The following is a 27,301-nucleotide window of genomic DNA, read 5'->3' as shown; positions in this document are numbered from 1 at the left end:
GCCTGAAAACTCCTCAGTCTGCTCCTTGCCTTGTCCCAGGGCCAAGCACACACCCTCTCCACAAAGGGCGTCTTTCCCCATTGTGATGAGTTGGCAGACCCTCTTCAGTGTTGACATCAATGAGCCGCCTCGGTGACTTTCTGGCATTGAAGCTCTTGTTCCCAGCCTCCATCTTCAGCCAGTGGGTTACTGGGAGAAGTGGGGCAGGAATTAATGAGGAAAAAACAGGAAGCCCTCCGGGGGGGGGGGGGGGACTCACTGCCACCATCCTCATCAGGACCACTTCTCCAGGACCCACCCTTGGGAGCCCAGAAGATGCCGAACCCAAGTTTGGCAGCCCTGCAAGGTAACTCCTCCCACAGTGAACATCAGAGTCTTTATTAGGACCAAGCCGCCTTAACTCCATGTCCAGTGTTCTAAGAAGCATCATAAGACTTACAAAAGGAACACACGGAAGAAACCTCAGCCTTCCGGGAGTTTATACTGAAGTCGCTAAAGTCAAGAAAATAGACTTGCAGACATAGTAAACAATCTTTCAGTTACCAGGGAAAGGGGGTGGGAGGGGACACATTTGGGAGTTTGAGATTTACAAATGTTAGCCACTATATATAAAAATAGATTTTTAAAAAGTTTCTTTTCTATAGCACAGGGAACTGTGTTCAATATCTTGTAACAATCTTTAATGGAAAAAATACGAAAATAAATATATTTTGTATATGCATGACTGGGACACTGTGCTGTCCACCAGAAACTGACACATTGTAACTGACTGTACTTCAGTTAAAAAAAAAAAAAAAAAAAGAATGTGTATCAACATGTTCAAAGAGGAGTCAGTCGGCTTCTTTGAGGCAATAACCATCTCCATCAACAAGACTCCACCCGGGAAATAATTCCCTTGTCCGTTCCTGACTCCTAACACTCAGGTGAAGAAAAAGAATCCTAGAACTCAGGTGGGGAGATGTTAAACTGCTTTAGAATTGGAGACCAGGCAGAACTAGAACTGACTACTTCTCATAAACCTTCCTTTAATATCCAGCGACTTTGAGCGTTAATAAGACTGCCAAGGGACCGTGTTTCAATGATAACTTCCTACAGTTTAGACAGCCAGTGATAAGTTCGGTGCAGCCTTGAGCACAGTTTGGAACAGTATGGAATATTTTTCTCAAGCCTCTTACGAAGGTGTGGAATGAAATCTTCTGTGTGGATGCAACCGCTGGCCACATGTGATGTCATTTTCGTGCTGCAGTGGCCCCATTACAGGCATGCAGAGACCCCAGAGAGTCAGTATGCCTGAGGGGCCGTGTTGCCTTCTTCCCGTTTGCCATGGTTCTCTGTCGGTAGACTTGTGGCTTTGAAAGTGACTGTAATTCATCATGAACTGTAATTCATCATGACATTGACATTGTGTTCCTCACGTGTATTCTTCCTGTAAATAGTGTGCAGAATCCTCCGGAACTGACCAGATCATCTCAAACTTCACTCAGACTGACTGCTCAGGCTGTTGTGTCTGTTTTTGATGTCTCTTGTGTACGTGATAGCTTGTCTGCTAAGTGAATTTATCTGGCTAGCGCTTCTCTGCAGCTGGGGCAGCAGTTAGCGGAAGACAGTGGAAGTGCTGTGTGTCTTCATATTTGGTGCCTAGAGGTCTCTGGTTTTCATGTGTTTCCCTCCACACCCTTCTTTTTTAAGTGAAGTGTAGTTGATTCACAGTGTTGTGTTGGTTTCGGGTATACAGCATAGTGATCCAGTTATATATGTATTTTTTCATGTTGTTTTTTATTCTAGGTTATTATAGGATATTGAATATATTTCCTTGTGCTATACAGTTAGACCTTGTTGTTTATCTATTTTTTTTTTTTTGGCAGGGGGAGGTAATTAGGTTTATTTGTTTATTTTTTTAGAGGAGGTACTGGGGATTGAACCCAGGACCTCGTACATGCTAAGCATGCACTCTCCCACTTGAGCTGTACCCTCCCCCCTATTGTATACATAGTAGTTTGTATCTGCTAATTCCAAGCTCCCAATTTATCCACACCGTGTCCCCTTTGGTAACCATAAGTTTGTTTTCTGTGTCTGTGAGTCTCTTTCTGTTTTGTAAATAAGTTCATTTGTATCATTTTTTTTTAAGATTCTATACATAAGTGATATGCTGTGATATTTATCTTTCTCTGCCTGACTTCACTTAGTATGATAATGTCTGGGCCCATCCATGTTGCTACGAATAGCATGATTTCGTTCATTTTTATAAGTGAGTGGTATTCCATTATATAAATATATCACATTTTCTTTATCCAATCATCTTGGGTTGCTTAGCTGTTGTAAATAGTGCTGCTATGAACACTGGGGTGCATATGTCTTTTCAAATTAGAGTTTTTCTCCAGCTATATGCCCAGGATTTGGGATTGCTTGGTCAAATGGTAACTCTATTTTTAGATTTTTAAAGAAATCTCCGTACTTTTTTCCATAGGTTTTCCAAATGGCTGCACCAATTTACATTCCTGCCAAGAGTGTAGAAGGGTTCCCTTTTCTCCACACCCTCTCCAGTATTTATCGTTTGTGGACTTTTTGATGATGGCCATTCGACCATTGTGGTTTTGATTTACATTTCTCTGATAATCAGCGGTTCTGAGCATCTTTTCATGTGCCCACACCTCCTTCTGAATTTTGGCTTCTTTCCAGCTGCCGAGACAGCTGTTTATCGTTCAGTTTGCAGTTCGTTCCCGGATGAATTACCCGTTGCTCTGTCTGCCTGTCATTGTTGTGGTTTCTTCAAGTTCCCATGTGATGAGGTGGGGAGGGGGGAACAAACCAGCCTGGGCTCAGTAAAGGGCTGGACTGTCTATTCAAATCAGAGTTATTTTTAGAAAGATGCTATAGAGTTTGTTTCCCCGATCAGCAGGATTTATGGAAAGCCATATGTCGGTATGATTTCCTCAGATGAAGCTTTAGAAATTTCTTTTAGCACCCTGGAGCTGGCCGTGGTGCCTTCTGTGGGCAGACCTGCCCCTCGCACCTGCGGGGTTCCCGGGAGGGGATGAGTGCGGGAGGTTCACAGTGTTCATTCACCCTTGAGGAACCAGACTCCACCAGGAAGGGCAGAAAGGATGTTACCATGACCTCTGTTAGCAGCCAAGCTGAGGATGTGGAGTGATCTGTTTAATCAATACCTTATCTGGATTGTCAGGTGTAAAAGGCTTAGAAAATAATGCAGCCAAATACTCACTTCTGAAATAACACTGAGTGTCATTTCACCTTCCTTTGATTCGGAAGGTCCTTTGGAATCTGTTTCCTGGGGGAGCTTGTTAATAACAGTTCTGGATGTAGACTGGCTGATAAAGCAGCCTTTATCTTAGTTAGGAAGGGAAATAGGCCCGTGGAAGCCAGGAGAGGGTTGCGAGCCCCAAGCAGAGGAGGGGGTGTTTGCGCTCAGGGGTGCTAGCACTCAGCCCTGTCTAGCTCTCTTGCCCCCCCTCACCTGTCTTCCCTTCTGGAGTATTAGCGGGGTCAAGGTCGGGCCTCCTCTTTCCTGTTTTGGTCCTCACCTGTTAGCACCGAGTTCTGTGATGCACTTTGAAGTGCATCATTAATAAATTGGATGGCTACTGATTTTCAGCAAAACCCCAGGATTTTCAGCAAAGCTCTCCCCTGGGGATGGCCCTGACTTTGGTCTGTCCGGCCCATTGAGCTCAGTGTGCCCGGACTGGATTCTCACTCAGAAACGGGCTGATGCTGCAGCCTTTCCCATGCTGTGGGCTGCTGGACCCCCTGGCTCTGGGGCCTGACTTGGACCCTGTCTCGGAGCCAGCTCGCATTCTGGGCTTCCAGGCTCATCCTTCAAAGAGCTGAAAATAGCCTCAGAGTATCCTTCTCTTAGGAGTTTTCTCACCCTTGACAAGCCCCGGGGACAAAGAGACCCGACCTCCGTGGCCTCTTGTCTGTCAGCCCCGGTTGAATATTCACTCTGCAGAGCCTCATGCCAGGCATCCTGAAAAATGATAGAAGAAGGAGTGATGCTCTCTTGGCCTTTGAACATTTTATCAACTTACAGGAGAGACCGAGCCAGCACGAAGCAAATGCACGCAAACACAGATGTCAGCCAGACATACATCATTCATTATTCATAAATCCAGTGAACCTAGCCTGGGAACACGTGCTTATAAGTACACAGATCTGTGTGCGTGCGTGTTTATATATACATAGGTTTATATGTACACACGTTTATAGATATACACTGATCTATATGTACATAGATCTATATGTGCATGTGTTTATACACACACAGATCTATATGCACACATGTAAATATGTAAACAGATCTACATGTGTATATGTTTATATATATACATGTTTACATATACACTGACCTATATGTACATATATTTATATATACAGAGATCTGGATGTGCATGTGTTTCTATAGACTTAGATCTAGATGTATGCATGTTTATACACACAGATCTGTATGGACAAATATTTATAAATACGCAGATCTAGATGTACATATACTTATATTACACAGGTCTATATGTACACGTGTTTATATATACAAATCTATATGCATACATGTTTATATATATGTAGATTTATATATACACACGTTTATATATGTATACATTGATCTATATGTACATAGATCTATACTTGCACATGTTTATATATACAAATCTATATATGTGTATGTTTATATGTTCACAGATCTATATGCACATGTGTATATATACAGCAGTCTATAGGTACACATATGTATAGATACATAGATCTGTATGCATGTTTATATACCCTGAGCGATACATACATGTTTATATACACATAGATCTATACATGTGCTTATTTATATATGTGCAGATCTAGATGTACATATATTTATATTACACAGATCTATATGTGCATGTTTATATACATAAACAGGTTTATATGTAGATAGAATTAAAGCATTTGCTGAAATAGCCAAGGTGACCAGAGCTGGGAAAAGGTACTTTTCTGCTAAGTTTTGGTTCTCCAGGGATAACGCAGAGGAAGGGATCCCGCGCAGAAAGGAGACGGTTTCGGTGCCTGGCGCTGCAGACACCGGCGGGAGGCAGTTTGGCACCTGAGGATTCAGGCTGCGGTAGCTTCTCCGTTAGGATGCCCGTTGGCACCCTGGCCGTGTCTCGGCTGCAGGTCACGTCGGGGCCGGCAGGTAGGCTAGCCACACGTGGGTTGTGGGACCGTCACCATATGGTGCCTTGCAGTCCTGATTCTTCCACAGGGATCGTTGCAGAAGAACGAGAGAGGACTATGATTTGGGACGCGATGGGTCAGTGTTCTTCCTTGTCTAACTCAGCTGGGTTGAAGGGGCGGGGGTTAGCAGCGAGCAGTGGGGACTTGGTCCCAGGTGTCCTTCTGCATTTACAAAGGAGGAAACGGACAGCGCCGGGTTGGGAGGGGGCTGGGGTGGTTGTGGTCAGTGCCTCTGACGGGATGTGCTGTAGTCCCGTCTCCTCGGGTACCGTTGTCCTGATGCGCCCTTCCCAGAGAGCTGGCAGAGGGGACAGCGAAGGAGGTCCAGCCCAGCACAAAACCCTGGAAATGGTATTATTGTGCCTCCTTAACCGAAAAGAGATCGGATGCACAGGAAGGTGGCCTGATGTGATGTGGGCACAACCAGCAAAGGATGGCACCTGAATTTCAAACCCAAGTGCGTCTGCTCCAAAGCCTGGGATCTGTCGTTAGCATAGCCCTACCCCCTCTGAAATTCGGCCCTGACTTCACTCCAACCTCAGAACAAGGGTCTCCTAAGATACGGGAGACCTGCACTCTCCAATCTGGCAGCCCCCCCCACCCCGGGCATGTGTGACCACTTCAAGTTAAATTAATTAAAATTAAGTAAAAGTTAAAATTCAGTTCCCAGTTGCACTAGCCACTTTTCAAGAGCTCATCAGCTATAAGTAGCCAGTGATGACTGAATCAGACCGCGCAGGACACCATCCTCGCAGGAACTTTGCATTAGATCCATGGGGAGTGAGACCACCACTCTAAAACCTTAGCAAACCCAGCTCTGCCCCTTGCCGGCTGTGCATCCATGGGCTGGTTACTTAACCTCTCTGTGCCTCAGTTGCTGCTTCTGTGAAATAGGGATAGTCAGGCAGCTCCTGATAGGGTTCAGAGGAGGGTTCTTTGTAACATTCTTTTTTTTTTTCAAATTTATTTATTTAATGAAGAAATAAATAGAATGCAATGGCACGGAAATAATAATCTGATATTCTAGGTGTTTTTCTTTTCACATACATTTTAGATTTAGCTTATAATTACCTACCAAAATCTAATGAAAGTAAGATTGTGACTGCATTAAATTTAATATTTGGACATCATGGGCATGTTTGCAATATTGAGATTTTTTCCACTCCATGAATATATTGTATCCCAATTTATGTACATCCTTTTCTTTGCAATGTTCTTAGCCTGCTGCCTGGAGCATCGTGTGTTCTCGACACAGGTTAGTTACCTGAAGAGGTGGAAAGTCTGTTAGCGCGAACATTTTGTGGTTTTCTAAACGCTCTATCAGTTCCGTTTACCTCTGATATTTTTATCTGGGGAAGGTGGGAGGGAGCTTGAATCAGAGGGAGGAGGGTCTTGATAATCTGCATTTGGAGTGCTTCGTGGAGTCCGGGAACTGTGCGTGAACGCACAAGATGATTTTATTTCACATCCATTTCTGTAACACACTATGTGCCGGGGTGTGATCTAAGCACTTACCGAGTCTTCCCTCATTTAATCATCCAAACAAGTCCTACATGGTAGGGATCCTATCCCCTCATTTTCAACACCCTCCACAGTTCCCGACCTTCCACGGGCTGTGACTTACCTTGGTGAGTCCTGCAGGAGTAGGGAAGGGAGGGCAGATGTAATAAGATTCAATGCTTTAGAAGAGAGTAGAGAACCAAAGAACCACAGAGGGCTAATCGTCTCAGGCTGGGGTACTCCGTGTGCAGCACCCAGCTTAGCCCACAGCCCTGGGAGCGGGGTGGCCGTCTCTCCAGTGCAGAGATGTGGAAGCCAGCTAAAGAGGGTTAACGACCAGCACAGCATCACCCAGCTGGCTCACCTTGCTGGCTGTTAGAAGGGAAGGTACCACTTTTGCGTGTTTCACTGTAACATAAGGTAGAAATGAAGGGATGCAGGTGAACAGCCCTTGGGCTGGAGGGGGGAATGAATTACCCCAGCTGGGAGGAACACGGGAGTCTTCACTGAAGAGGTGGCATTCGAAATGGAGCTTGGAGGGGGGTGGGCTGTGGGCGGATGGGATCGGGGGAGGAAGCGTCCAGGCAGACGGAGGACACAGGAAGTTGGCAGAATGAGGCCAAGGAGGAGGGTCTGCTTGAGTGGGGATGAGGATGCTGCCACTGATCCTGCTCGGAGTGCCCAGTGAGTGCATGGCCATAGTCAAAAGCAGACGGGCTCTTAGTTTTGTGATGATTTAAAAATTCTCTACAGACAGTGTACCCTCTTTATTCCGTGCGCTCAGGACAGACCACCCCTGCCAGCCCCCTCCTGCTGGTCACTAGGTTTGTTTGGATCAGTGTCTCCTTTTTTTTTTTTTTTTTTTTAATTGAAGTATAGTCAGTTCACAATGCTGTGTCAGTTTCTGGTGTGCAGCACAGTGTTCATGGATCAGTGTCTCCTGAATGCCTTCCTCGCTCTGCCTCCTTGGTCGCTCTCCACGTTTCTCTGTTTCTTAGCCCCCAGCTCCTCACGCCGTGACCTGGGGAAACAGGTTCCGTGAAGGACAGAGGGGTGGCCCTGGGCTGCCCAGGAGTCTGAGGGGTGGAGGGTCAGAAGTGGAGCCAGGCATCTGTCTCACTCCGGGTCTGGAGTCCGGCTGCCGGAGGCAGGAAACCTGTGACAGAAACTCCCCTCGGGATCCAAGTGATGCTTTTGAGTCCCCAGGCCACGCTAGATTGAACCAGAGGGCGTGGACCACAGGCCTGGGGGAAGCTTCTGAGAGATCTGTCACTTGCTGGGAAGCTGGCAGTTGGGAGCCGAAGGTTGACCTGACCAAGGAGAAGCCCAGGTGGTGTGGACGCCCCTCCGCCCCCGCCCCCCTGCCCTCCCCTACCTGCTACCCTGGGGCCGAGGACAGGAGGACCACCTCCTGCTCACTTCCAACCGCGTTTTGCTCTCTGTTGTGTAGTACTCAGTGCAGGATCCGCTCGGGAGAGCTGGGGCGAGGCTGGCTGAGGTTCTCAAGGAGCTGAGTTTTGAGTTCAGGTGCCCGCCCGGCTGTGGAATGATGCTTCCAGACCTTTCAGACCTTTGAGACCTCTGGGCGCTCTCAGAAAGCACTTCAGGCCTCCCGTCGGCATCCGGTGGCCCAGGGGAGTCCCAGGGAAAGGCGGCAGGTAGAGTATCCTTTCTGAGTTTTATTCCCTCCTGTCCTCCCTCCCTTTCTTTCCGTGTGTCTGTGTTGCTCTGTTGTCTCCTTCTTCTCAACGTGCCAATGACAAGTGACGCAGGGGAATTTATTTTCTGTGCTTGTCAACAGAGAGGCGATGGATGGAAAGGTGGCGGGTACCCCAAGGTGCTCACGACAGCATCCCGGAGATTCCACACCACTGGCTGCTCCCAAGCACGAAGCCACCCTCCCTGGGAGGCGGCAGGAAGCCAGCCTGGAGGAGGTGAGCAAGGTCAATCCCTCTGCCCTAGACTCTGTCAGCCTTTGGCTGTCGGATGACAGGCCTTCTCCTGTGTGTCCTTCTACAGGCCCCCCTTTTTGGCCAGAGGACTGACCACCATCTCAGGTGTCCTGGGAACTGCTGGGGGACATAGAGGGGGATGCTGCTGGTCCCCAGGACAGAACCCAGCAGCTGGAACCCAGAAGCCCCCAGCCCGGGACTCCAGCCCAGCCTCCTTCAGACTGTGCAGCCTGAGCGGCGGTTCAGATGGGACTATTTTTGCTTTGCTGTCACCTCACTGACACATAATCCTGGATGCTTTTCAATGGTCGGCTTTTCTTTTTCCCCTCTATCTTTTCTTTTTCTGGGCCCTGGGGATTGTAAGGAAAGAATTACTTGGGAAAATACAATTCTGTTGCCAAAATGAGCCTTGTTTATGAACAAATTCTGTCCCTAGGGATTTTCTGAATTGCAATCCCAGGATACCTACTAAATGGGGTTGCATGGTTCGATGTGTATGGTACTGATCCTTCGATTAAAAATACATTTACTTTTCTTCCTTTTTTTTTTTTTTTTTTTTTCCTCCACATTGGGAGCCAGGTAATGGCCCAAGTCACATTTGCTTAACTACTGAAGCGATCTCAGTGCGGTGTTGCTTCAAGTCTAATGAAACATATATTGTGAGGAGGGTGCAGCTCAGTGGCGGAGCACGTGCTTAGCACTCACGAGGTCCTGGGTTCAATCCCCAGTGCCTCCATTAAAAAATAAAAAGATAAATTAAAAAAACCCGAATTACTCCCCCACCAAATGAAAGGGAGGAAGACAGACAGACAGACAGACAGACAAACAGACAGACAGAAGGAAAGAAAAGGCCTTTAAAAATTATACATTATACCCTAGACTCTTGCACCATATCTGGTATGTATGTTACTTTGCACCTTGTAGATTGAAATTTAATTCCTGACCGATCCTGCAGCTGGAATGGGGGAGAAATGATGTGTATCAAAGTGCCTTCAAACACCCTGAACGTAAACTAACCCACAGTCAGCGGGTGGTTTTCGGAGGCGGAGCCGGGACCGGGGACCCCCTGCTTGGCTGGCTGTTCTGGAGGAACTGGGAACGAGGCCCCTTCTTCTGTGTCTGGGTCTGCGGAGAACGCGGTGCTTCTGGCTGGGGTCCTGTAACCGTGCCTGCCTCGCAATAAAACACCTTCAGCTGACTCCGCGGCGAGGTCTCTGTCCGTTTCCTGTGATGCTGTGTCCTCGGTGGCTTTGCAGGGGTCCGGGGTGGCCCTGAACTGGGTCGGCCCGCGGGGGATCCCAGTGGGAGGCGGTGCCGCGGCTCCTTTGGAAACATCTAGGCGTGGGGACAGTGCATGGGATCAGCGCTCCTGCCCTCCGTATGAGAGTCGGTTCTAGAAATCTCTGCTCATCACGGAGCCCTGCTGGGTCAGTGAGCTGCCCCCTGCCCTCACTTTCTCCCTCTGGAGCCCATTTGTTTCCGTGAGACCCTCAGACAAGCCCCCAGCCCTCTGAACCTCAGTTTCCTCATCCACAAAATATGTGGCTATGTGAGGGTAGCGGCGCTTCCCACAGTGACAAGTGCCCTTAGAAGGACTGCCCGTGGGTGGTACTTAGGTGGGGGCCACGCCGGGCAGGGGCAGCACCGAGTGCAGGGTGGTGAGTGTATTTGTTAATCAAGAATTGAAAGAACATCGAATTCCTTCGAGTTGGCTTTTGCTCAGGGTCACTGAGTAACCTCGGAGTGGCTTCTCACCTCCTTGCTGGAAGCCTTTGGAATGAATGATTCCCGGGCAGAAGTCGGGAGGGGAGAACTCGCTGCTCCGTGCCGTGCCCACGTGGGCACACCTTATTCCTCCTTCCATGGAGCACAGCAGAGTCGTCCCTCCTTCTCGGAGAGGACGCTGCTGCCTTGACAGAAAGGGAAACTTACATGCACTTCGATGTGTGACTCCACCTTGCACGCCTGTTTTCACCGCCAGGCCCAGGCCATCTGAGGGCAGGCAAGTCTCTATACACGGACACAGAGGTCACCTCGGGGGAGAAGGTGACCTGTCTCAGGCCATATCAGGCTGTCTCTGCCACGTTGGTAGAAAGCACTCTCCTCTCTTCCTCCACACCTGAGGTTCCGGGATGACCAGGATGGGATGCAGACCAGAGCTAAGATAACTCATTCCATGTTGGGTGGCCGGGGGCTTTGCTCTGATTGCCATGGTCTGTAGTATCCTCATTATCCCTGGACTTCAAGGCATGCGTAGTAGAAAGAACACTTCCTGATTTCTACCTTGAAGTCATTCAGATGGTCGTAACAACAAGACAGCAACTAACACTTGTTGAGGATTTGTTTTTTAACTGAAGTATAGTCAGTTACAATGTGTCAATTTCTGGTGTACAGCACAGTGTCCCAGTCATGCATATACAGACATATATTCATTTTCATATTCTTTTTCATTAAAGGTTATTACAAGATATTGAACATAGTTCCCTGTGCTCTACAAAGAAACTTTTTTAAAACATCTATTTTTATATGTAATGGCTAACATTTTAAAATATCTAACTCCCAAATTTATCCCTTCCCACCCATTTTACCCAGTAACCATAAGATTGTTTTCTATGTCTGCGAGTCTGTTTTTGTTTTTTAGGTGAGTTCATAGTGTCCTTTTTTTTTTTTTTTCTTTTAGATTCCACATATGAGTGCTATCATGTGGTATTTTTCTTTCTCTTTCTGGCTTACTTCACTTAAAATGACGATCTCTAGGTCCATCCATGTTGCTGCAAAAGGCATTGTTTTATTCTTTTTTATGGCTGAGTAGTATTCCATTGTATAAATGTAACACAACCTCTTTATCCAGTCATCTGTCCAGATGGACATTTAGGTTGTTTCCATGTCTTTCCATGTCTTGACTATTGTAAATAGTGCTGCTATGAACATTGGGGTGCATGTGTCTTTTTGCATTAGAGTTCCCTCTGGATATATGCCCAGGAGTGGGATTGCTGGATCATATGGTGACACTTGTTGAGTATTTAGTACCTACGGGGCACTGGGCACAGCATTTTACAAACACTGGCGCATTTCATCATCAGAACAACTTTGTGAGGTAGGTCCTTAACTCTTAACCATGACTTGGGTGAGAACCAGGCATAAGGGGTGAGGTAACTGGGCCAGGCAGGTCCCCCAGCAGGTGAGAGAGTCACAGCTGGGATGCACTTCAAAGTCAGGAGGACCCTGGTCCCTTTACCAGTGTGTGCAGCCCCTTCCAGCCCCTGTCTGCTTTACTGGCTTCTGACTTTGAACCTCACCTTGGGATTGTCATTGCCCTTGCTTATAACTTGGGGCAATTACCTACCGTCCTCGCCTGCCTGTCTGAGCTTGGCAGGTGTATGCCAACTCACTGCAAATAAATTTGAGAAGGAAAGTTTTTATTTTAAACATCGGTATTTTTTAAGCTAAAAATGTGTGTGTGCGTATGTATATACGTATATATATGTGTGTGTATATATGTGTGTCTGGTTTCAGCCCACCATATGCTGAGATTTCTAGCATTCTGAGGTTTCAGAGCACCGTATCCAGACGAGGTCCTAATGCATGTGAATGTTAAGCCCAGGAGCTCCCTCGAGGGTCAGTGAGCAGGCGCTCACTAAAAGGCAAAACAGTTTCAGATTTTTCAGCAACACGATGCTGGCTCTAACCTTAGTTCCTAAAGTCTGTATCAAGGGACAGCATCCTGTTGGATGGACATAACCTCCTCCTAGTTCCTCTAGCAGCTTATCCAGAAGGTGGTGTCCTCGTGTGTTTGTTTGGAGGATCACTGGCGTTTAAAGCAGTTTACATATTTGCAGGCAGATGGTGGTAGCAGGTGTGCTTGGTGCCTTGTCCATATTTCTGGGGGCTTTTTGGGGGGCACCTGTGTGCATCCCAGGCCAGAAGTGCTGGGGTGTTCTCCCCTTCTGCCCTAAGGTAAAGCCCACAGCCAAGACTGAGGAGTGTAGGTGTATAAACACCCCAGCTCCCTCCCCGTTTGGATGCACTGGACTGAGGCCTGTTCCACGCTGGCTCTGAGGTCCCCCTGAGGTTGCACTGCATTTGCCCCTGATGGGAACTAGTTTGCTAACCCACTTTTGTTGGCTGCCTTCCCTTCCTTGTTTCATACCTCCCTTCTCAACTGGAATGTCCTGGGATCACCTCCCCAAGAAGTAGTTTATTTGCACATAAATTCCTGCCTTAGGGTCTGCTTCTGAGGGGAGCCCAGGCAATTTCAAAATCCAGGGGCTAGTCAGTTACAGAAGTAATAGCGTCCCAGGGAAAGCACCGCAGTGCGTACCACTCAGCGCTGAGCAGTGCCCCCCAGGTCCCTCTGGTACCTCTGCTGCCTTAGGATCTGGAAAGGAGACCTTGTAAATCTGAGAGCCACTCGCAAAGGACGGTTTCCTTCCCGCGAAACAGGCACTGCCACAGGTTATCAGAGATTTTTCCTTTAAATGAAGGACTCAACGTAGGAGACCAGGCGAGAGTCACCTGACGGCAAATCAAATTACGATTCACCGGCTGGGATGAGTAATTAAATAGAAGGGGGTAATGGGAAAAGCAGAGAGTCTCAATCCCTGAGCCCCCCTCTCACCTCTCAAGGACTCCTATTTGCCTTTGAATCACTTCTGCTTCGATTAACATTGATTGAACCTGCCCTGGGTGGCTGGCTCCTGTCACATCCCATCACCGGAGGCTCCAAGATGCTCCGTCTGCAAGCCTTTGTTGTGCCGGGACGTTTTGGGGGCACTGTTGACTATTGTGTGGAGGAGCTAACGCATCGAATCAGCATGGTTATACAAGAGGTTTGCCTTTTCCACACGGCGGTTTTGTAAACGGGATGTCATCTCTGCCATGATCCTTGGCAACTTGAAACAATCCTCTTAAGTTCAAACTGTGAGGCTCTAAAAAGCACGCCAGGCTGACCCATGACTCCTTTTAAAGATGGACATTGAGCAGGTTGGCTTGTGAAGCTGGAAACTGTGCCTGAGTCTTTGTTAGAGGCATCGCACAGCTCATTTGGGTTTCTGTTGGTGGGTGGAGCACACACACACAGACATGTTTCTCTCTGGGGTGTCCTCTCCGGGCTCAGGCCTGGGACGCTGGGGCTGTATTTTATTCTTGTTTTCAGTGGATGGCTGAGATCAGCGCTTTCTTTGTGTGAGGTATCCATTCCCCCTTTATCCGTTCCAAATAATTGAAGTAGATAATGGAAAATATTTATGTTATAGATTGCCTACTGAATTTTAGTTTCAGCCAACAGCAGTGAACACCCAGCCCTGCGCTGTCGGGGGAAGGAAGGAGAAATCAAAGCCCCATCCTTGGAGGCAAAGTCTGATATTGAAGGCAAGATTCCTACTAGGAAAAAAAAAATCAGAGAATAACATTGCTCCTAGGATCTTTAATGACCAAGATTCTTTTATGTAGGAAAAATATTTGCTACCCTCGGTAACTTTTGAATGCCCGTATCTGTAATCTCATTCATTATTAAATGCTTTCCTCAACATTCGGTTGCTACTTTTGCCCCTAATAAATCAAAAACATATTTTATGAATCAATCATCTTCAATATTTAATTGCTGCTTACACATTTAAGTAGACAAATTCTCCTAAATATTTCAATCAAATCTCTACCAATTTCATTTCAAAAGCTTCACAAATTTTCAAAGCAGACAGCATGCACACGCATGCAGACACACTCAAGTAATCTCAATGGGATTCAGAATGTATTATACCTCCACTTAAATGATTAAGAGGTATTTATACTATGGGTTTGATTTATGTTTTCATTATTTATGAACTTGATTTGTAGCCTCCCTGTATTTTATACTTCTCACTGTTTATACTTTGCTAGAGTTACGGTCATACAGAATGCCGCGTCAAACCAGCTGAGTTTACAGATCCTGGGAGATCAGTCCCTTAGTTTTGGTTGGCATGTGGGATCTTAGTGGAGCTCTCGAAATTTGATTCCATCCTGGGCTGATGTTTTGTCTCAGAGTCACGCAAGGTTCAGCTGCCACATCAGTGAACCATCAGACGCCCATGTCTCATATCAGCAACGTGGAGCGCCCCCAAGGGTTCCTGTGTCCATCACATCTTCGTCCCAGGCAGTGAGCCTTTACTTCGTGAGGTCTTGGTTTCTCAGTAATTTTTGACTAAAAACACCCAGTGATTTCATCATTTAAGGGATGGAGAGGGGGTCTAGGCAACAGATTCTCTTTGGATTGCTGCCTCATGCACCAGCCTTATGTGTGACCATAGGAGCTGACCACTCTTCTGGTCAACCAAGGAAAATCTCCAACTTTCCTTGAGTTACTTGACTTAAAATTATCTCATCTGTTCTTTCTTATGTACTGAGAAGAAAAATCAAAGACCCAGAACATCTCTAAATATCAATTCTCTAACCTACTTATTAAAATAGTTTAAAAAATGCCCAGATATGATTTTAGTTTCCAGTGACCTCTCTGTGTACCTTACACATTTTCAGTGCTGGGTACCATTATGCACAGAAGGCTTTTCACAGACACGTTATCCCAGGGCACTATAATGATTCGTGGTGTTCAAATTAGTGCAGCATGTGCACCCCATTAAGCTGCCTCCCTTGTCTTCTTGGCATCGCTCCTGAGACATTTTTGAAAGTCTCTTGCTTAGAGGCAACAAGATGTTCCATACTTATATTGATTTTTCTCTGCTATTAGCTGAGCTTTTAGTCCCTGAGAAGCCCTGATTCCTATTAATAGAGAGAGACTGGCAGGGGAGCTGCATATACGTTTTATCCCCACGGATGTGGTGATGCAGAAAGTAACACTAATTTTGGCCAGTGCAATGCAAGTGCTGGAAAATACATATATATTTTAAGACCATAGGTTTTATCATCCTTTTCTAATATGAGAATGCTAATTTTATTACCTCTTCTACCTTTTCAACTAATGTTAATTTTAAAAATGTATTTTCCTACACCTTGTCCTCTTGAATTGTCAGCTCAGCTCCATTCTCATTTATTAGCCTTATCTGTTTTATTGATCACCGTTTTGTAGTTCCTTTATTGACAAACAGAACACCAGATCCAAGTGGACTTAGCTATGGAATACAGTAGAAGATCAGTCTTCTCGTCTGTAAAAGGAATGTGCTGATGAGGCTAAGCGTTGAGATTTTTGTCCTGTGGGTGATGGACTGATCCTTGGAATTTTTATTATTGGTCTAAAGCAGTGGTTCTCAAAGTAGGATTGCCAGGAAGGGGTGTTATAACAGGGTATTGGGCCCCACTTCCAAATTTCTCATCACTGGGTCTGGGACGAGTCTGGGAAATGCATGTCCCTCACGAGTCCTAGGTGACACTGACGCTGGCGGCTGTGAGACCGCACTGCGAGGACCGCTGGTCTGAGGAACACAAAGTCAACTTTGTGGGCTAGGGAGGGCTAGCCTTTGGAGCCTGGAGATTTGAGCCTATTAATCAAACTGAAGTTTAAGTTAAAAAAAAAAAAAAAAGATAGTAACAACCTCCAGAAAGAGAAGTCCTTGGGTTATAAAAATTGAAATTATTGCGATTCTTGGATGTTCAACCGGGTTCGTCTTTTGCTCCCTGGTACCACTCTCTTCCGGCATCCTTATCAGCTGCTGATCTCATACGGAGACTGAAGTACAGAGAAGTATAAAAACCTCAATGAAAAAATTACCAGAATTTCACAATTCATGCCAAAAATTAGTTTCGCCATAAACAAACACCAATGAAATTCCTCCCCCCAAATTCTTTGGTAGGAGAAAGAATTCACACCAGCAAAGGGATTTTGTGTCTGTAAACCCAGATCCTGAATCCTGCTTTTATTTGAAGGTGGACGCATACACTTTGCCTCCTCTTCCCTCGCGTCTGTTACAGCAGAAAGTCTGCCTTCCTCAGGGTTTAAGCAAGTGCCTGGTATCCTGTCGTTTCAAGATGAATAATAAACAGCCCTAAAAAAGGGATATTGTGGGTGACATGAATGAGACGTCTGCAATCCTGCAGGTAGAATCGCACTGGAAGATAAATAGATGCATTTATTTATACTATTGTTAGGAACTTGAACTTCTGACACACAGAGCAGGTGTGCAGTCTATTCTGGAACCGCCTAACAAAACTCCATTGTTTCTTTGTTCCTCTGTCTGCCCCCAAAATGTTGATGTTCCTCAACGTTCTGCCTTTTCTCTTTGTTCCTTGACCTCTGTATTTTTCTCTTAGTAGACTCTTCCACAGACTTAAATTTTTTTTATTGAAATATAATCAGTTATAACGTGTCAATTTCTGGTGCCCCGCATCATGTCCCAGTCATGCATGTACATACATATATTCCTTTTCATGTTCTTTTTCATGATAGGTTACTACAAGATATTAAATATAGTTCCCTGTGCTCTACTGTATAAACTTATTTGTCTATTTTATATATGGTAGATAATATTTGCAAATCCCAAACTTGCAATTTATATCTTCCCATCCCCTTGATCCCCGGGTAACCATAAGATCGTTTACTATGTCTGTGAGTCTGTTTCTGTTTTGGAGATGAGTTCATTAGTGTCTTCCTTTTTCTTCATTCAGATTCCACATATGAGTGATATCATATGGTATTTGTCTTTCTCTCTCTGACTTACTTCATTTAGAATGACAACCTCCAGGTCCATCCATGTTGCTGCAAATAGCATTTTAAATTCTTTTTTATGGCTGAGTAGTATTCCATGGTGTAAATATACCACAGCTTCTTTATCCAGTCATCTGTCAATGGCCATTTAGCTTGTCTCCATGTCTTGACTATTGTAAATAGTGCTGCCCTGAATGCGGGTGCAGGTGTCTTTTCAAATTAGAGTTTCCTCTGGATATATACCCAGCAGTGGGATTGCTGGATCATAGGATAAGCACAGACTTTCAATTATTACTTCTAGAGGATATGATTTCACAGTCCAACAACCCCCCTAACCCCACCCAGAACTGAATCTTCATTTCCAACTGCCTGTGAGACATCCTTATCTGGATGTTCTTCTGGAAACCCAACCGCCTACTTGTAGCAGGACTCAGTGCTTTCTCTTCCCAACCCAGTTTATCCTTATTTTTCTTCTCCCAGAATATGAGCCACATTATTTGCTTCACAAAAACCTCCCTCCTTATCATCCCAGACATCCACAAGATTCAGCCCCTAGCCTCTCTCTCTGACAGTGATATCTGTTTCATCGTCTCCTGACAGAACTGTATCTTAGATACCCCGTGCTGTCATTCAAATGATTGTTAAAGCCGTTCAGCTGATTTTCAGTCTCTCTCCACTGCAATTTATCTTCAGTATCATCGTGACTCAAATCTTCCCGAAGATCGTGTCACTGATCATGGCGTTGCCCTGATCTGGAATCTTTCTTGACTTCCGGAATGTAATGAGACGTGTTCAGACTCTTAATGCTGCTATTCTGGATTCCCAGGACAGCCCCAGCTGGCTTCTCACTTTTCTCTCTGCTCTTTGTCTACAAACCCTCTCACTCCAGTGGTGTAATATCAGTCTGTGAACGTGCCTTTAGATATAACCTTTCATTTTGTATTTTTCCTCTTTCTTCATATTATCTTTTCTCTCTCTTTTTTTCGCTTGTTGAAATCCATCACGCTTTTTAAAGATGCATAAGAAATGCTTCTTTGATCCACCCCAACCAATACTACTTTTAACTCCTACTTTACTCTGCGGGCATTCACTTCTGACTTGTGAGGATGCAGGACATTGTTTGCTGCATCCTGAACTTTCAGATCCACCGGAGAAGTGCTGAGGTGCACACTCACGGCACAGACATGCCGTGACAATCACTCACATATTTGAAAGTCTTTTCTTGGTCATTGGAGCCACATTAGGTCCAGCTTTTCATAGAGCTTATGTTCTGGAAGAGGGACAAACACAAGAAATAGGTTAATATAGATTGTGATTTGCACTAGTGAGGCCAGAAAACAAAGTGATGTTAGAGTTGTTGGGGGTGAAACGTGTGTAGTTAGGGAGAGTTGCTCTGAGTAGGTGAAACTGAATCTGAGACCAGAGGAATGAGGAAAAGCCAGCCAGGCTGAGGATTGGGAGAAAGCATTCTAAACTAGGGCCAACAAGGGAAGGACCATGAGCCAGGAATGAGCGTGGTGTGTTTAAGGAAGACGTTCAAAGGTCAGTGGGGTGGGGTATCGTAAATGAACGTTGTGTGAGTTGAGAATGAAGTGCAAGGTGGGGAGTTAGATCATGTTGGGCCTCGTAGACAATGAGAGAGAGTTTGGATTTTATTCTAAGCACGATGGGAAAATGTTAAAGGCATTTAAAGCAGGATAATGTTCTGTGGGAATGGAGATATAGGAGCACAAAGGAAGCAGGCAGACTGTCTATTGTCTTAACCTGTTAACTCTAAACTATTATATGTAAACTCTAGGCTGGTGTGCTGCCCTATAACTCGGTCTCAAGAATTCCCTTTGCTTTGTGGTCTCGATCAAAAGCAAGTAAGTTTCCACCTTGACTTCTCTCCCCATTGGCCACAGCCTTACCTTGGCCCTTGCTATCTTGTGTTTCTTGGCAAGAAAAGGAGAGAAAGAATAAACTCAAAGAAAAATATCCCAAAGATGATCAAGGTCCATCTTACTTTGCTAGTGACATGAGAAAGCTTTCCGAAAAGGGAATTTCTAAAAACACAGGGAATCCGAATAATCTAGGCTATGTGTCCCTACAATTTTTATTTACTTATTTTTCTCATAACACTGTAGCTTCTACGATTATAGCAAAGTTCCACACTCTATCCACGAGGCCGAATAGTGATCTTGGCCTGTGTCCCATGTCAGCATCCCCTCTTAGGGATGGGTGGAACAGGGCTTGAGCTCTTCATAAAGGTATTTCATTTTTTAAAATTCCTTTTTAGGAATGGCATGCATATAATAGGCACAAATACATAACTGCTAAATTGAGACAAATATTTTATAAGCCACTGTCTTTAATCAGAGACTCAGTGGTAGTCACACTCTAGAGTTTTGGGCACTATTAGTAAAATTCTCTTCCTATCATTTTTTGCTGAGTCCAACACAGTTTGTACCTTTTTTTTCCCCCTACAAGTGACTGTCTCTGTTCTCTGTTGTGTAACTCACTGGAGTCACCCCTCTCCAAAACTTTAAAGATATAAACATCACTTGGGAACTTCTCTGATCATTTTAGAATTAACTTCTTCATGCCTTTTTAAACTCTACTTATTGCGCGTCTCATGGTTGCTGGATTAGTCTAGTTGACTAAGTAATCAGATAAGATTAGTAATTTATTGATGAACAACGATAATTTTATCCATCCTCTTTCCTAGATTACAAAATAAGTTGTTTCAGCCGTGAGAGCCTCAAAGTAAAGCACAGTTAATGAATCCAAGTACCAATCCTGATGTAGTATATGGTTCCCTGTTTCTACCATAGTCTAGCTCCTGCGGTAGAATCAGAGGTGAGTGGGGAATAGTCCATGACTCTAAAAAGATCATGCTTTAAATTCCAATAAAATCGCAGGGAAGGGATTTTAAGGATTAACATCCAAAGCTTAAATTCCCCCTGTAGAGGGGCTGCCAAATGGTGCTCAGATTCCCTTGGAAATCCTCAGTGTCAGTGACCTTATTTTTGTCCACCTCAATCAGTGCATTTTAGGGGAGCTCATCCTTATTTCAGAGGGAGATCCGTGTCTCCATGAGCTTACCCAGGGATTCTCATTCTAACTCAGGAAATCCAAAGTCAAATGCCTACAGAGGCTGGACCGACGGTACACGTGAGTTAGACAATCTGGGTATTAAAACGAAACGTTCAGGTGTTATAGTAAACGGCCCCTGTTCTGTGGTTACAGTAGGGAGTGGAGGGCACTGTGGTAAATGGAAGAGTATTTATTGTTTCTTTGGAGAAATGTGGGACAGATATTCTTCTGTTTTTTCAAGTCAACCAGAACTTCATATGTGGCATCTTCTGACTTTTCAATTAGCAACCAATTCAGAACCTTTAAAACACCCTGTGGGCCAGTGCTCTGAGAGGCAAGCCACACGTCCGCAGCTAGATTTGACCTGTGGGCCACTAGCCTCCAGCCTTTGTTCTGAGCCCCAGAGCTCGAAGGAAGGAAGGAAAATTCTCTTTCCCTTGACAGCCCTATGGGCAATCCCCATCACTCCTCGTCACAATCTTCTCCATAGTTTATTCCTCCATTTAAACAGCACTTCAGCCAAACTCACAGGATATTCTTGATCCAATCCACAAACAACTACCACTAAAAAAATTGTGATTAGACGACATTCATACGAGAATTATGAAATAACTCAAGGGTTACACTTGGAAAACCTTTGCCAAATTGTTTCTTACCAACATTAAATGCTATTTTCTCTGTTATTCTCCCAGAAGACTCAGCACGGATGTAAACCCAAATCTTATTAGATGCTGGACATTTCAGGTTGACAGGGAAAATATTTGTGGAAAGGTTTTCTCCAATCACACAACGATTCTATCTGCTTATGACTTTAATTACATAAAATGCCTAGTCCAGTGCCTGCAAGGTAGACATTCAGTAAACTTTTATTCCTGGGCTACTTGTTCTTCATTTACCTCCCACCTACCCCAGCTCCCTGCCCTCGGGATCCCTGACTTGTCACAAGGAAAGGTGAGTCCTCTGGACCACACACCCGGGCTCCCTTGCGGGATAACTTCCGGTAGGGTGTAGCCGATGGGGTCACCAGGAAGATACCAGAGGGCAGAAGCAGAGAGAGGCCAGGCTGTTTCTTCCACATTCCCTTCCTGCTATGCAGACCCAGCTCTCAGCAGCGTGTCTCCATGTGGCCTCACGGCGGTACACGGGGCTCCCGAGCTAAGATGCTAATTGTGTCCTCTTTCTGCCTTGGCTTCCTAATGTCCTTAGTGTCAGATGCCTCAGCATCCCTTGTTCGTCCCTTACTCTTGCCAACAGTACTTCTGTCTCTTGATCTGAAATAGGTGGGGTGCTTTTGTTATTCTGCTGTGACAGATACACACTCCTTCCCTTTCTCCCTAGCTCTTAACAGTGACATCTCTCTATCTCTGTGTGAATGGTAAGAACTTGTCTCTAAAGAAAGGGTTTAAAAATTTTTATTGATCTATAGTCAGTTACAGTGTATCAGTTCTGGTGTCCAGCATCATGTCCCAGTTATACATACCTACATATATTTGTTTTCATATTCTTTTTCATTAAAGGGTATTAAAAGATATTGAATATAGTTCCCTGTGCTCTACAGAAGACATTTTTTTTAAATGTATTTTTATATATGGTGGCTAAAAATTGCAAACCTCAAACTTCCAAGTTTATCTCTTCCCACCCCCTTTCCCTGATAATCATAAAATTGTTTACTATGTCTGCAAGTCTGTTTTGTAGATAAGTTCATAGTGTCCTCTCTTTTTCTTTTTTTAGATTCTACATATGAATGTTGTCATATGGTGTTTTTCTTTCTCTTTCTGGCTTACTTCACTTGGAATAACAATCTCTAGGTCCATCTATGTTGCTGCAAATGACATTATTTTATTCTTTTTTATGGCTGAGTAGTATTCCATTTTATAAATATACCACAACTTCTTTATCCAGTCATCTGTCGATGGACTTTTAGGTTTTAAATACGTAGTTGGGAGTATTCATTTAATCTCTTGTTTCACTCCCTTGGTGGGTGTCATGAACTTCTTGGACAAGTCACATTCCAGAATCTTATCGTAGATTACTGGAAACCATCCCATTGATCCACAAGTGTGAGAATATCTTAACAAGCATGCTCTGCATATCCAGAAGCCTTAGTTCTTGCTGCTTTCTGCACCAGACCTGACCTCCTGGGATGCATCAGAAGCTTTATTCTCAACAGCAGGAGAGGAGTTAGTCTTGTTTTTCTGACCCGTATTTCTGGTGAGCTGGAGAAGATGCCCACCAAACACATCCTTTACTCTAATTTTTGCACTTCGGGTCTCTTCCTGTATATTCTCGGTTCACACCTTCTCTAAACTATACAAACTTTCCAGAATCAGAGCCCTGACACCCTACCTGATCTCAAGTAGACAGGATGCAAGGATTCTGGAGTCAAGCCTTGTAGGGGACCCTGGAATTTTGTCCTCTGACCAAGGACCATCTTAGTCCCCTGGCTCCGACCACACCCAATCTCTTCTTTCTTCCTTTTTCCTTATGCCCTTCAGTTAAGGTCCAGCAATGGCTTGGGGGAAGAATCTGAACCAGTTATGACCATGTAATATAAACAGGTCACCTTCTGCAAACACAAATTTTATGAGTATTAAATGTCAGGGACTAATAAACATAACACTGCAGCCAGTCCTGCATCTGTAAAATCCACTAACAAGTAATTAGGGAGAAATGAGTACAGGTTTGTTTTATGTTTAGAACATTCAGAGCATCTCTCAGCAAAATTTATTTTTAAAACAATAGAGGTTTTAAAATCTGCACTAATACTTTTAATAAGGTCTTCTCTTTAAAGCGCTTTCTAAGTACTAATTCTCCCAGCAGGCTTCTGAAGTATGTGTCATTACCAAGGTGTGTGCCAGGCTGGGTCGTTCTTAAAACAAATCAGTATAGTGAATACGCGTTCTGTTTTTAGCTTAATATTTAAATTGGATTTCAGGGGGTATCAATTAAAGCTGCAGTATCAAGGCAATTAAAGTTGGATTTGTTGGGTCAGGATAGAACAGATTATATGTAGACATTTTATAATGCTGCAGTCAATGTCCATTTTTTTTCATGTTGTGTATACCTGCAGAGTGGCCCCCAAGGGCAGAGATCCCCAGCCAGCAGGAATTTCATTCCCTTTGGGGTACAGGCGATGCCTGGGGACAGTTTGATTGTCAGGAGGGGGAAGTGAGAGGTCAAAAGAATATTTGTATCTAATGGGTAGACACCAGGGACGCTTCTAAATACCCAGTGATGTACAAGACAGGTCCCCACAGCAAAGAAGGATCTAGTCCAACGTGTCCGTACCACCCAGATGGAGAAGCAAATTCTGCAGGCTGCGTGCTCCAACCTCTGTCCAACCCCCAGACCAGGGCTCACATCTTACTAACTTCAGGTCATTTCCACTAAACGAGGTTTTTGCTGAGGATTTCCTCAGTGTTACTGTGCAGTGGCTGTCTCCATGTTCGTCAGGGTCTCTCAATCAAGACACGTGTAGGGTCAAGAGAGGACATTGTTATTTGAGACCAGACTGACTGTAGCTGCCTGTCCTGCTGGGAGAAGGAGGGAGGGGGCAGGAAGAGATGGTGCAGCATGATTCTTACTGTTGGGAAGTAGATCCCTGTACGGATGTCACTCACAGTGAGCGACATGGAAGAGAGGACCACGGTCAGTGGTCAAGCCCGTCGGTTCTTCTGGAGTGCTAAAGGTGAGGACCAAAACCGGCCCTTTTGTTTAGCTGGGACATTGGTGAGTGGTGGCATTTTCTCAGGGAGGCCTTGGGTGAGGTTAACTCGTTTAGTGTAATAGAATGGGGGGTTGGCTTTTCTGGATGGAGGAACCCAACTCTGAGCGATCAAGAAGATGAGAAAGCTAGGGAAGGTGTCGAGCAACTAGAGGAAGAGGAAGACCAAGTGATACAGGAGGAGAGCAGAGGAGGCTGAGAAAAGGGACTCCAGGGACATTCCCTCCAGGAGCCGGGACCCTACACAGCTTTACAGAGACGGCAGCTCTAACACTTAGGCAGCTCGGGTTATCTGTCCTTCTGTGCTGTGAATCCTTCCCCCCAGCACACACACACGCCCCTTGTGAGTAGTTTTTGGTCATGTCAAAGAAAAGGGGACAAATTCCAAGGCTGAATCATTGTCATGTGTAGAGTAATGCACGCTGGCGTCATCTGACATCAACGGATGCAAAGGAAGGGCCCAGAGCTGATGCAGTTGTTGAGGAGCCTGGAAATCCCTGCACACTTGCAGACATCTTGGGAGAGGCAAATGAATTACTGCAGAGAAGAGGGACGGGATGCAAATGCACTTTATTTGAATCTCAAAGGATGAGGTTCCTTCAACTGGATCTGGGTAACAGAACATATTAGAAGATGCTTGATTTCAAGTAACAGGAATCTTCATCCAACTGGCTAAAGCGGAAGGGGAATGTGTTGGCCTGGATGATTGCGAAATCCAAGAGGTGGCTGCTTCAGGGACAGTTGCACTGGGAGGTACCAGCTGTCAAAGGGACTTTGACTCTCTCCATCCATCCAGTGACTTTACTCTCTGCCATAAAGACTTCACTTGTAGGACAGCTCTTTTCGCGTGGCCCAGAGATGCTCCTGCTGACTCCAGGCTCCCAAACACTTTGGTGCCTCCTGTCTCAGAGGGAGAAGGGCTGCCTTATCTGGGGCATGTGCTCAACCTTGGGTGAGTTCCTGCATCTGAGAGTGGCATAGCCTGGCCTTTCTGGGTCATGAGCTCACCGTCGTGCCTGGGAGTCAGGATCGTGCGATGGGCAGGCCCCCCTGGCTTGGGAGGGCATTTCTCCAAAGGAAAAATCACTAAGGAGACAAAAATTTAATGAATGTCTGCTGAACACAGCTTAATCTCTGGCAGTGCAGGCAGCAGGGGGGCACAGAGGGGCACAGGGGGGCGGGGATGTCTCCCCCATCCCTCCCAGTCCAAACTGTGGCTTTCTCATCCTCCACCAGTTGAGCAGGAGTGGAGACCTCTTCCCTGACTCCCCATTGCCTGCCTGCTGCTACACTGTGGGAGGAGACAGAGGGAAAGAAGGCCTCTGGGAAGGCAAAGGTCCCCATGCGCCTGGGACCTGGCCTGACCCTGGGGGGTGGGGGGACTTTAACTGCTGCCCCTCTTCCTCCTTCCAACTCTCCTGCTCTCTCCCCTCCCCCCATGCACTGTCTTTGTCTGACTTTGATATCAAGGAAATACTGGCCTCATTAAATAAGTTGGGAAGTGTTTCCTCCTCTATTTTCTAGAAGAGATTATGCAAAATTGTTGTTAAGTCTTCTTTAAACGTTTGGTAAGAACTCTTTAGTGTAACCCTCTGACCCTAAAGGTTTCTTATTTAGGAGCTTTGAAGTTACACATTCATACTCTTGGATGGTGATAGACTTTTTCAGATTGTCTATTTATTGTCGGTTGAATTTTTGTCATTGGTAGTTTTTGAGCAGTTGATTCATTTCTTCTAACTGTCAAATTTATGAGCACAAAGTTGTTCATAATATTCCTTTATTATCTTTTGAACCCTGTGGGATCTGTAGTCATATTCCCTAATTCATTTCTGATATTGGTGATTTGTGCCTTTTCTATTTATAAAAAAAATTGTTAGTCTTAGTAAAAGTTTGTCAGTTCCACTGTTTTTTCCTGAAGAACCAGCTTTTTTATTTGTTGTTGTTGTTAGATTTCTTTATTATTTTTCTGTTTTCAATTTCACTGAATTCTGTTCTTATTGTCAAAATTTCCTTCTTTCCTTCTTGCTTCGGACTTATTTCGTATTTCTTTTTCTAATTTTTTGAGGTAGAAACTTAGATTATTGATTTAAGACTTTACTTTTTTTTTTAACAATATAACATTTTTTATTGATTTATAATCATTTACAATGTTGTGTCAAATTCCAGTGTAGAGCACAATTTTCCGGCCACACATGAACATACATATACTCATTGTCACACCCTTTTCTCTGTGAGCTACCATAAGATCTTGTGTATATCTCCCTGTGCTATACAGTATAATCTTGTTTATCTGTTCTACAACTTTGAAATCTCATCTATCCCTTCCCACCCCCCACCCCCTTGGCAACTACAAGTTCGTATTCTATGTCTGTGAATCTGTTTCTGTTTTGTATTTATGCTTTGTTTGTTTGTTTTAGATTCTACATATGAGCGATCTCATATGGTATTTTTCTTTCTCTTTCTGGCTTACTTCATTTAGAATGACATTCTCCAGGAGCATCCATATTGCTGCAAATGGCATTATGTTGTCAGTTTTTATGGCTGAGTAGTATTCCATTGTATAAATATACCATATCTTCTTTATCCAGTCATCTGTTGGACATTTAGGCTGTCTCCATGTCTTGGCTATTTTAAATAGTGCTGCTATGAACATTGGGGTGCAGGTTTCATCCTGAAGTAGGGTTCCTTCTGGATATATGCCCAGGAGCAGGATTCCTGGGTCATACGGTAAGTCTATTCCTAGTCTTTTGAGGAATCTCCGTATGACTTTACTTCTAATGTAAGCATTTCATGCTATAAATGTCCCTCTCAGCACTGAATTACTTGTGCCCCATAAAATATGTTATCTCTTGTTTTTATTTATTTCATTTTTTTCATTTTTAAGACTTTTTCTTTGACCCATGGATTATTCAGAAGTGTATTGTTTATTTTTCATGTTTTTAGAGATTTTCCTGTTGTCTTTTCATACTGATTTCTACCTTGATTACATTATGCTCAGAGACTACACTCTATAAAATCTCAATTCTTTTAACTTTTTTGAGGTTGTGTATAGCCCTGATATAGTTTATCTTAGTGAGTGTTCTGTGTGCACTGGAAAACAATGTGTCTTCTGCTGTTGTTGGATGGAGAGTTCTATTGTTTCTGTTGGTTGATTGTGTTGTTTAAATATTCTATACTTGGGCTGAATTTCTGCCTCAA

General features: G+C 44.7%; 1 pseudogene; it reads left to right on the top strand.

Moving 5' to 3' along the window:
* Positions 1 to 585: 585 nt before the first annotated feature.
* On the top strand, positions 586 to 10,270 carry LOC105072634 (uncharacterized; annotated as a pseudogene).
* Positions 10,271 to 27,301: the final 17,031 nt, after the last annotated feature.

The sequence above is a fragment of the Camelus bactrianus genome, chromosome 17 (genome assembly GCF_048773025.1).
Source record: "Camelus bactrianus isolate YW-2024 breed Bactrian camel chromosome 17, ASM4877302v1, whole genome shotgun sequence".
Taxonomy (NCBI): domain Eukaryota; kingdom Metazoa; phylum Chordata; class Mammalia; order Artiodactyla; family Camelidae; genus Camelus; species Camelus bactrianus.
Note: the sequence above shows the minus strand (reverse complement) of the source record. Positions and strands in the feature narration are given on the sequence as shown.